Source organism: Scylla paramamosain, chromosome 10 (genome assembly GCF_035594125.1).
Source record: "Scylla paramamosain isolate STU-SP2022 chromosome 10, ASM3559412v1, whole genome shotgun sequence".
Classification (NCBI taxonomy): domain Eukaryota; kingdom Metazoa; phylum Arthropoda; class Malacostraca; order Decapoda; family Portunidae; genus Scylla; species Scylla paramamosain.
In genome coordinates, this window is record NC_087160.1 from 500,001 (window position 1) to 512,500 (window position 12,500).

General features: G+C 40.4%; 1 protein-coding gene and 1 long non-coding RNA gene across 2 annotated transcripts in view; one reads left to right on the plus strand and one right to left on the minus strand.

The window, feature by feature from the left end:
* The window catches only part of LOC135104036 (uncharacterized), a 143,891-nt gene that overhangs the window by 9,459 nt on the left and 121,932 nt on the right, over nucleotides 1-12,500 (minus strand). The gene's annotated exons all lie outside the window — the stretch shown is intronic.
* Nucleotides 10,035-12,500, plus strand: part of LOC135103968 (uncharacterized) — a 5,838-nt gene continuing 3,372 nt past the window's right edge. Inside the window, exons 1-2 of the long non-coding RNA XR_010270246.1 lie at nucleotides 10,035-10,241; nucleotides 12,019-12,173. This is a non-coding gene — a long non-coding RNA (uncharacterized LOC135103968). The remainder of the gene's footprint in view (nucleotides 10,242-12,018; nucleotides 12,174-12,500) is intronic.

Below are 12,500 nucleotides of genomic sequence, written 5' to 3' on the forward strand. Positions count from 1 at the left end.
CTTCAAAAGAGGAGTATTAAAATAACGAATCCAAACTGGCTAACCTTTTGAAATCTTCTATAATTTTTTTTTTTTCGGACACGTGATATTGAAAGGGTCTTTACTCTCATTTGTTGTTTTTTGCGTTCTTGGCTGGTCTCTCGAACACGCAAAAAGATCATTATGAACTTTGATTACTACAGCTTCTCTCATTTAAGATTATATCCCTAAACGTTTTACAATCTTACCTCTTACATTTAACAAACTGTAGTGTAACTCATTTAGGTTTTTTCGAGGGAGTTTTCGTGATCATAGCGGTAGTTTTAAAAATGTTTCTGCATCATAAAACATTGATCACTCGTAAGAACACAGCTGTTCATCTCTGTGGTCTTTGAAAATAATCCTTAGGAGAGAATAAAGCGTTTAACAATACGAGTCTTAAAGTAATTGGACTGCCACGGCTTCTTGTAGTGATGTTGCTGCCATTGTATCATTAACAGAGAAATGGTTGGTCGATTAATCTCCTTCTTCTCCTCTTCCTGCTCCTCCTCTTTCTCCTCCTCCTCATCATCATCATCATTGTCATTATAATCATCATCATCAGTTATCATAGTCTTCTTCCTCCATTCCCTTTTATTTTTGTTTTTCTTCTTCCTAGCTCTGCTTTTTCTTCTTCTCTTCCTTTTCCTTCACCATTATCACCACCACGCCAACCAGCACGACAACCACAACCTCCTCTTCCTTCACCACCACCATCACCACCACAACCACCACCACAACTTTCTCCTCCCCTCCTCTTCCTCTGTCTGGACGTACACATAACTACAGACACGTAATCCTCTCCCTTTACGAACCACAACCAAATTACACCTCTGGGTTTGCAGGTCTGGCTACAATATTCTGCCCCACTGCCTCATTACAACATCTAATGCTGGCGTGATGGCCACAGAAAAATAACAATGGTTTAGTCGACCTGTAATTATGACGCGATTAACTGTAATATCTGTTGTATACGAGTAGTGGTGAGATTGTGATTAATTCATGTTAATCTCTACTTTTTTCTCTCTCTCTCCTGATCTACTTATTTATTTTTTTGTGAATATCTGATCTTTTTACATTAATTTTCTTGTATCAGTAGATTTTCTTTAGTTTTCTCGTTTATACACGTCATTTTTCCATATCATATCTTTCTTGTGGATAGTTTTTACTTTTCTTTTACAAATTCATAGTCCCTGGTATCTATTTTTTACTTCCTGATTTCCTCTTGTATCTTTCATCTTACTATATTTCTTTCTTTTCTACATTATTCATAATAATTCATCACACTCCTACGTACCCACAACTCGGGCCAGTCCTCACTTTCTAGGTATGGACTGTTAACTGTGAGCCCCAAACACGATTTAGTGGAAGATACATATATGCTGCCTTACAATATAATGTCTAATAATAACACTGCACTGCCCTGACGAAACATTCTGGTGTGTCCTTGGGAATAATAGCAATAATGGCTTAGTGGTGCAATCAAAACTATTACACGTATACACACACACACACACACACACACACACACACTGGTTACCTCTCCGTGTTTGTCTACCTGTATGTCTGTTTGTCTGTCTGTGGTATCATGGGTTTCATCAATAATGTTAATTTTAAAGGGATATTTCAATTTATTTTGGTGCTTATTACGGCTGCCTGTTTCATGTTTCCATAGTCGTGATTCAATGGACCAGGAATAGTATGCATATTAATGTTTGTATTGATTTGGGTTTGTTATGTGGATCCTGTGTTTTTATTTGAATTCTAATTTGTGGTCAATATCTATTTTTGTTTATTTACTTTTTTATGTATCAGGGAGGGCGGCCAAGGGCAACAAAATGCATAAAGAAATTTGATGATGATGCTGTTCCTGAAAAGAAAATCCATCTTTCTCTCGATCTGTTTGTCTCTCTATGTATGTATGTATGTATGTATGTATGTACCTATTGATATCTGGTTGTTCCTCTGCTTCTATCATGTAAAAATAAAGAAAAAAAAAATCAACGGTTTTCAGTCCTATTTTATGGATATGTACGACTTGGGGCGAAGCAAACTGACTACATTATCGGGCGGAATATGGTTATGAATGTGGATGCAAGAAAGAGCTGTCTTGTAATGGTCAGCTGTGCTTTTGCTGTCTCCTTACTCCATACGTTCTTATGCCCCCAAAATTTACAGCACCGCGCAAAAGTCTACGGAGATCATGTACCACATTTCACATTATCATTATCTTCGGCAGTGCATCAAATTTGTGTTCTCTCTCTCTCTCTCTCTCTCTCTCTCTCCTCTCTCTCTCTCTCTCTCTCTCTTCTCTCTCTCTCTCTCTCTCTCTCTCTCTCTCTCTCTCTCTCTCTCTCTCTCTTTCTCTATCTATCTATCTCTCTCGCTGGTGCGTACAGTTTATAGGATAGTCTGCAATCCACTACAATGACGATAAAGTGCACCTTGGATAGAATTATTATACTGATTTAATAATAGTAAACTCCGAGGCTCTCTAACTGTTTGTTTTGTCTCCCTCCTATGATTTGAGCTGCTTCACGAAAGCAGTTACAATGCAACCTCGGAACTAAACCACCCGATCATTTTGACTCTTTGTGTGACCTTTTGGGCGAGGCAAGTTGATCGAATTTTTTCTTCTCTCATTTTTTGCCGGTGGACAGTTTCCCCGACATGCAAAAAAATCATAATAATTACTGACACTTAATTGCAATATTGTGGTGAGAGAATTTATCTACTTGCTAAATAATGGAGGCAGAATAACGGCTACAGGTCCTCATCCCCACTATGGACCTATGTAAGCTGATGATGATGATGATGATGATGATGATGATGATGATGATGACGATGGTGATGGTGGTGGTGGCGATGTACAAAAGAAAAGACGTAACAGGGTAAGGTTTGTAGTCATGTTTGTTCCTTGGTACAGTAGGTAGTTGTTATGTAATTACCGCCACTACCACCACCACCACCACTACTACTACTACTACTACTACTACTACTACTACTACTACGTACTACCACTTTTTACGTACTGGGGAGTCCGACCAAGGGCAACAAAAATGAAGGAAAAAAAACAAAAACGCTCAAAATGTCGCTCCAAAAAAATCCTTTTACAAGAATGAAATAAAAAAAGTTAGCTAATTCAGTTCAGAGATGTCTATGTACTACTACTACTACTACTACTACTACTACTACTACTACTACTACTACTTCTACTACCACTACTGTTACTACTACAACTGCTACAACTACAAGTACTATCACCATTACTACTACTACTACTACTATAACTATCATCATTACTATTATTATTATCATTATTATTATTACCATTATCATCACCGCTTCATAACGTTCTACTATTAAACATGAATTTTCTGACAAAAATCACGTAATTACATTCGAAAGAAAGAAAATCTTGGCATTTTTACAGTAATCTATCACTTAATTCCTTTACTGCACACTTTTCTCGCGGTGAAATTATAACACATTCGTGCATTATTACCGTAATTAACCTTAATGCGGTGTCCGGGTTATCATGTGTTATTTGCAGGCCGCGGTCATCACTCACCGCCTCATTATCATCACCACCACCCTCTGCATCATCACCATTAACAGTATTTCCATCATCACCAGCAACATTTCTATCTCCATCATCATCATCACAACTCACGTCATTACCAACATCATCACCACCACCATCTCCATCATTATTACCATCACTAACTTCACTATCATCATCAGCGGTATTTCTAACACCATCACCACCACCACCGCACTTATAACCGTCACCATAATCATCATCATGGTTACAACTATGATCCTCACCACCAGTATCCTTTTCACCATTACTATCACCATCATCATCACCATAATCATCAGCATCACTATCATCACATCAACCATCAGAACACCAGTTATTATAGTGACCATAGCTAATCAACATCACTACATCACCATTATCACCACCATCGTCAACATCACCACTATCATCTATTCCTCCTCTTCCTCCGTCTCTCCCCCCATGCCCACCATCACCACTACCCCTACCATCCAACCACAAATAATAATACTATCAATATCACCACCATTACCATCACTACCACTATCACCACCATCACTGTAAAGATAATCACCACCACAATCACAACTACCACCACACCACCACCACTATAAACCACGCACGTCACTACAACCACCACCACCACCACTACCACCACCACCACCATCACCACCACCACCACCACTGTAATTTTGGCCTCAACACTGCACAAAACGGAGCAAGACAAAGGGGGCAAAATGAATTTCAGCGAGCAAAAAGAAAAAAGGAGCAAATTAATTACGTAATAAATAAATAATAAACTAACTGAATGCATAATATACATGAATATCATCTGGAAACACGGTAAAGCTTTAGTAGAAAAAAGAGAAGTTAACTGTTCTTCCAGTGCTGTTACTATTGTTATTGTTATTATTAATGTTGTTGTTATCACCGTTGCTACAACAACAACAACAACAACTACTACTACTACTACTACTACTACTACTACTACTACTACTACTACTACTACTACTACTCCCACTATTACTGCTAGTACTATACATCAACACACACACACACACACACACACACACTAATAAACAAGAATAATGTAATAAACAAGAAAAATATCCATAATTTGCATAACAATAATAATAACAAGAATAATTTACTTTTCTCTTCCCTTCCCTTCTCTTCCCTTCCCTTTCCTCCTCAGTCTTCCCTCCCTGCCTGCCTGCCTGCCTCCCTCCCTCCGCGCCTCGTCCTCAGATATAATAATAAGCCTCCGCTGTTCATCGTAATATATTCATGAAACAACCTAATTTTCTCTGGCTAACATGAATAATTAGCATCAAGTAAGCTGCGTAAGCCAAAGAGGATGGCAAGAGAGCGCGCGTGTAAAAAGAAAACGGAAAAAAAAGACAGAAAACGTAATACACATTCTAGTTTTCATCTGTCTTTCCCTTCCTTCCTTCCTTCCTTCTTTCCTTTAGTTTCCTTCCTTCCTTCTCTCCTTCCAAGGAGCTTAAGGGGATAATACAACGCCCTCGCCTAATTCAGTCCCTCTCTCTCTCTGTCTCTTTCTCTTCCTCCTCCTCCTTCCACTTGGCGCCCATCAAATAATATCGCAGGATTATACCTTGATATTTTCTGATCACCTCTTATTGGACCTACCCTGCCTGCCAGACGCCGCTGACAAAGACGCACTAAACACCTTCTTTTTCCTTCTCATCCCTTCCCTTCCTCCTGCTGCCGAGTGCCTAGGGTGAAGGAAAAGGTCCTGGCTGACATTTGGGGTGCGGTGGTGGGCGGGTGGTAGGCGGGAGAAATGGTTAAAAAATAGGAAATCGTGCAAAAGGTCGACCGCGTGATGGCAACAGCCGGCGTATTGGTCCATGTATGTAAACTGTGCAGCGGCTGTTCGCACCTTACTTTCGCGTGGCGTTTATTTTCGCGGACACCCATTTCCCCATCAATTCAGACGCTCACAAACCACCCCTACCTACCCCCGAACGCTAAAAAACAGTTACCAACGCCTCACATACTCTAATCCTCGGTCAGGAACCCAGGTAGGCCATTAGGACAAAAAACGTGTTCCCGCCCCGCTAAAATAAGCCGCAGCGAGGACGGACAAGTTTAGGAAAGTTATTAATTTGAGAATAGTCCAAGTTTTGATCCGAAAATCAATTATATGAAGATGACAGACACAGATGGTACGGGTTAAAAGCAGGCGAAGGAGAAACACACATGATCAGCAGTTGAGAGCGAGTGAGTGAGTGAGTGAGAGCGAAAGTTTGGAGACAACGAGAGATGAGAAGAGTGAGAGTAACAGTGACATGTAGCTAAGCGTGCTGTTTGCGGGGAGAGAGAGAGAGAGAGAGAGAGAGAGAGAGAGAGAGAGAGAGAGAGAGAGAGAGAGAGAGAGAGAGAGAGAGAGAGAGAGAGAGAGAGAGAGAGAGAGAGAGAGAGGAGAGAGAGAGAGAGAGAGAGAGAGAGAGAGAGAGAGAGAGAGAGAGAGATTCATGCTTTAATGGTATCTTAAGTTACATTCATAAGAAAAAATAAGCTCAGAGAGAGAGAGAGAGAGAGAGAGAGAGAGAGAGAGAGAGAGAGAGAGAGAGAGAGAGAGAGAGAGAGAGAGAGAGAGAGACTTATATCCTATTGAAAACCCATCGAACCACAGACAGACAAACAGACAAATGGTTAAAGGGGCCACAGAGTACGAACGATCGAAAAAAAAATAAAAAAAATAAAAAATGAAAAAAAAAGGGAAGAAAAATTACAAACGCCGAAATAACCTCCAATAATTACCACGACTATCGGGAATCATCATTGAATAAAAAAAGAAAATTAAAAGAAAGAGAAAAAATCGTATTAAATTCTCCTTTCTCTCTCTATTCACCTCCATTTTTACGCAGATTTCGTAATTACCATGTGGGGGGGAAAAAGGGAGAGAGAGAGAGGAGAGAGAGAGAGAGAGAGAGAGAGAGAGAGAGAGAGAGAGAGAGAGAGAGAGAGAGAGAGAGAGAGAGAGAGAGAGAGAGAGTCGGGCATTAAAACGGTCATTAATTAGTTTCGTTTACTAGTTTACAATTACGTTCTAATTAACCGTAAACTCCTTAATCACCACCACCACCACCACCAACACTATCAATATCCCAACCATGTAACATCAATAGTACTAACACTACCAAAATCACCAATATCGTCACTACCATCATCGCCACCAATACAAACCAAAATCATTACCACCACCATCGTTTCCTCTACCACTACCACTACCACCACCATTCGCATCTGCAGAAACAAAAGCTAGCATTCCCTCCACTCTCTCGTCCATCTCCGGCCGGGTGGACCTGAGCCTGCCAGTCGCGCTCCTCAGCATTGTACATCATTATCATTATTAGATGTGTTCCCTGCATATCACGTGCGGAAATCAGAATGCCACGCCGATGACAGTGACTTCGACGTCTGGCAGGGTTAGCGAGCGGCTCGAACCTTCCCTCCCTGACAAGGCTTCAGTCCCTCGCGTATTCAAGTCTTGCTGAGGTACAATGCACGTTCAGAATCTCATCTCCTCGCTGGATATTTATGAAGACCGCTGTCAATCTGGATGCACGTGGTGGTAGGCAGGAATCTGTTAAGTGATGATGGTAATAGTAAAGCGTTCAGTCCCATCTTGATCTCTTCTCTGGACTAAGTACACGTTTTCTTTTCTTCAGCTTCTCCCTAGATATTCATGAAGACTACTGTCAATCTGAATGCACGTGGTGGTAGGCTGGAATTTAGTAAGTAGTGATGACAACAAAAAAAACATTCTATCCCAGCTTGATCTAATGTCTCAGCTCTAACAATCTGATTACTGATTCTATTCCATTCATCTATCACTATACTCGTATTTGAGAACCAATTCCTTCCTATAACTTTATAAAATCTGAACTTTATCAAGCTTGAACCCATTACCTCTTGTCCTATCCTGATTACTAACCTTGAAGATTTTTGCTACGTCACCATTGTTATATCCTGTATGCCATTTAAAGACCACTATCAGATTCCCCCTTACTCTATACAGCATTCAATTCCATTTTGAACTCTGAATCTCCTGTAGACTTACATCCATTTTTCTTATGGAATGGCGCAACTTGTTTACCCTTCTCAGTTTTCCCCAAGCACTCAGGCGGCATGTGATCCTGTTGTAGCGGCGCCCTGAATCACTCTCCCAGGCATCCATTTAACGATCTATACCAGCAAGGCAAGACAAGCAATAGCATGGCGGGTTGTGAGCAGTCCATCGTACCCGTAAACTTCACAGAAACGTACAATGGAAACCAAACGAAACACGCTTTTTTTATGACCATACTGCAAAGATCCATAACAACAACAACAACAACAAACAACAACAACAACAACTACAACTACAACTACTATCACCACTACTACTACTGCCACTACTACTACTACTACTACTACTACTACTACTACTACTACTACTACTACCACTACTAGCAATAATAATAATGAGAGGGAAAGTAGAATATTCACGTTTGTACTGCAGTGTAAAAGGTTTTCTGGTTGTCGTCAAGCTCAGCAAAGATTGTTTCCAGTACTTTTCCGGGCTCCTCTCACCCCTTCACCCTATAATGACATCTGCGTAATTACGTTTTCTCTCAGCCGCCTAAACTAATATCCAGCCATCACCTCTTTTCCTCATACGCACACACACACACTCATAAAACTAGCACATATAATTAATTACAAACACTCTACACTCACTCCACTGACCTAAAGCAATTTTGAACACGTTTACATAAATCCTAAACCAGTTATTTGTAAAACCTTTCCCTTGCTTGCATTTTTTTCTAGCACGTGTTACAAAATCAGTGAATTAACTAATCAAATCATCTTTTCAAACACATACACATTGAAAGCTTTATCACAAATAATTTAATCTGGGTCAACAGTTTTGCATTTTTTTTGGTCTTCGTTTGTATTCCTACATATTTCTATAGTTTCCTTACCTTCTCTTCATTATTCTATCCTCTCCATATAATATTTCATCCAACGCTACCACCACCACCACCACAACTACCACGGTCATCGTTATTACAATCTTAAAACCCGCAAGCATTACATCACAACCTAATGAACCACATAATGAACACACCGGTTGATAATACACCCCCATGAAGGAAGGGCAAGCAAAGGCCAACCATATTATCCCGCCAGCGCTGCCCACTCACCCATTTGAGGCGTCTAATCAGAACCTAATCCCTTTCTCCCTTTCATCACCTCCATGTCCTTCCCAATCCCTCCGCACATCTAATCACATTATAATCCTTGCTTCCCTCTCATCGACTTTCCAATCTCTTTCAGTCCTTCACCCAGTCTATGGTCACATCTTAGTCCTTCCCTCTCATCACCTCTCAATCTAATACAATCACTTCCCACATCTTATCACACCGTAATCCTTCTCTCTCATCACCTCCCCGTCCTCCAATTGTTCACTTCCTCCGCATCACCCCCGCCCCTCATCGCTTCTCCACTCCTCTCTACCTCCTCCAGTAATCCTGCAAGAGTCTGTTATACCTTTACTGTGAAAAAAAAGGACTTATATTTGCCTGCTTTGAGTATAGTCATTAGGCTCCGTTTGCTGTGGATCCATCAAGGTGTGTGTGTGTGTAGTGTGTGTGTGTGTGTGTGTGTGTGTGTGTGTGTGTGTGTGTGTGTGTGTGTGTGTGTGTGTGTGTGTGTGTGGTGTGTGTGTGTGTGTGTGTGTGTGTGTGTGTGTTGTGTGTGTGTGTTGGTAGTGATGGTTGTGGTGTTGGTGGTGGTGAACTGAGAGAGAGAGAGAGAGAGAGAGAGAGAGAGAGAGAGAGAGAGAGAGAGAGAGAGAGAGAGAGAGAGAGAGAGGAGAGAGAGAGAGAGAGAGAGAGAGAGAGAGAGAGAGAGAGAGAGAGAGGTGGGACAACACACACACACACACACACACACACACAACACACACACACACACACACACACACACACACACACACACACACACAACACACACACACCACACACACACACACACACACACACACACACACACACACACACACACACGAATTTCTCTCTCTCTCTCTCTCTCTCTCTCTCTCTCTCTCTCTCTCTCTCTCTCTCTCCTCTCTCCTCATAACAGTGGTATCTTGTATATTGTAACGAGCATTAGTGAAATGTTACCTGGGTGTGATGGCAGTGGGTTGACACTAGCGGGGAGGAAGTTTAGGAAAATAGGAGTTATATTAGGGGGTGAGGATGCCAGGAGGTATATTACGTAGGGGGTGTGGGGTGAGGAAGCGAGCAGGTATATTATGGGGTGTGGGTGGGGCTTGAGGAAGCGGAGGGTATTTATATTATTTGACATATTATTTGATAACATGTCAACTTTTACCGGCAGAGTGTATGTGTGTGTGTTTGCGGGGCTGGCTGAGGGACAGTGAGAGCAGGTGGCGGTGGTGGTAGTGGTGGTGGTGGCGCTGGGGAGGGAAGGGCGGCTGGAGTGTTTTTATCGGTACTGATCAGTCTTGCCACACACACACACACACACACACACACACACCACACACTAGTGACCAGTTTTTCCAGTGTTCCTCCTGCATCAAACACCACCAAGCAGCACCAGAGAGGCACGATTACTTAAGGTAAGTACACGGTGCCAGCCTCGCCTCAGTCCACCTTATCTATTTCACCATAACACTCTCCTCTATTCCTCTTTCATTTCTTTATTCAACATTTATTATTTATTCATTATTAGGGTATTATCTGAGATTTTTTTTATTTATTTTTTTAGGCTTTCTTTACCTCTGAGTCTGACAACAGCTGTAATTTTAGCCAAACAGTGAAGGGTCGTCAATATATAAACAAACATTCAGCTGATGTAGAGGCAAGTCGTCCCTATTATTAGCCGTTATCTGCTTCATCTCTCACTTATTGTAAGCCAAACATGTCACGTAATGAAGCCACATGTCTACCTTTCATATCCGCTGGTCAGATATGTCAGCCATAACCTGGTTTTGGTGTGATGAAAGAATAATTGAAGAAATATGACGACAACCATCTCGACTGAGGTCGCCGCCAGGGGCCGCCATGATGGATTGCTACCTATTCCACCCTTTTGGTTCCAATATTTTTCATATTTTTCTTAACCACTTTATTCGGCTTCTATTGTAAGTTTTAGTGATTTCTAAAAAATATTTCGTTGCCTTTTGAAATGTTTTTCATGCTTCTATTAAGTAAACATGTTGAATTTGCTCTAGTTTTTTACGTAAATATAGGACGATTTATCAGTTGATTTTTACATAGCCCGTTACTGACTTTCTTATTTCAGGCTGCAATGAAGTTTTTATGGTTTAAAAAAATCGCTTATGATTTTTTTAAATGTTTCTTACTACTGTTGAGTTAAGTATGTGGATTTTAAAATCATTTATAGTCCCATTAAAAGTTGTGATTTTGAATTTATTTTGTTTTTTATTTCTCTATTTCATTTTGTAACTAACCTTAGATTGCTTGAACAAATAGTTCATAAGTTTTTAAATTGTTTTTTCATTCTTGTTAAGTCAAAATGAGTAGACTTTTTAGTGGTTTTTAATCATGTTTAGGTTCCAATGCTTTTTTTTTACACTTTTTACACTTGCTTTTTTTTTTTATAATTATTGTGGGTGTCAGGGTAGAGGCGGGATGCTTGAGGTAAGACGAAAGATTCTGGAGTGTTTTGTGGAGGGGGCTGCGATGTTAGAAGCGTGTTTGAAGTCTTATGGCGTGTGTTGTGATACATGAAGCTACTACAAGCAGGTGGTGGGGACGTGGGGGTCTGGAGGGGGCTATTGAGGTGTAAGGGTAGGAGCAGGGGGGGCGGTACTGGAGGTTGTAGGGGTGAGGACGAATATGGGGGGATAAATAGAGAGGTATACAATAGATAGGTGTTAATTCACATGTCCCTCATTACACGGCAAGCCTCCCTCTCTGCCTGGCCTCTGTGTGGTGGTGGGGGGTGATGGTGGTGGTGAAAAAATCAAGGAATATTTAGAAGAAGGAAATTGAGAAAAATATTGTAAGATCGTATGCAGTAGTAGTAGTAGTAGTAGTAGTAGTAGTAGTAGTAGTAGTAGTAGTAGTAGTAGTAGTAGTAGTAGTAGTAGTAGTAGTAGCAGCAGCAACAGCATCTGCAGCAGACTATTATTACTACTACTACTGCTACTTCTACTATTACTACTCGCAGCAGCTAAAAAATGATAAACTAGATAAATAAAAAGCTTGTACTATAACTTGTATTATAAACAACTGCTTATTTTTTTCTAAATAGTAAATTATATTTTTCTTTTATAAATAGTTTTCATGTACATTTTATTAATTTTATTTATTAATTAATTTATTTATCCAAAAAGCAAGAGCAATACAATCTCTTTATTTTGCCGCCAGGTTTCCTACCACCAGCTGATTGCAAGCCTTCAGGAGGACCCAGATCAAGACCCAGAGCCAAAGACACCCCTCTTCTCACATTTACCTCTCATTTTAGGACCACTGAGGCTTCGTTGGACGCTGGACGGCAAGGAGAGGACACGAAAATGAATAAGGTATCAATGAATAACCTTAAGATTGTAGATAAGTAAGAAATAATGGTAAAATAAATTTAATTGAGATGGTGTAAGAACTATGGACTTGCGATCATTCTAAGACACTCCTTCATATCTTTTATTTTTATTTTGGGATACACAAGCTTTGTAGGATACTTGGCGGCCAGAAGAGGACACGTAAATAACTAAGGTATCATTGCATAACCCCAAAAATGTAATGAAAAGATGGAAATAGTGATAAAATAAGAGGCTTCACTGTATGGTATAGATAGTTTGTGTTTTATTTATTTATTTTTTTCGTTTTTATCATTTTGCTTATTTAAATTT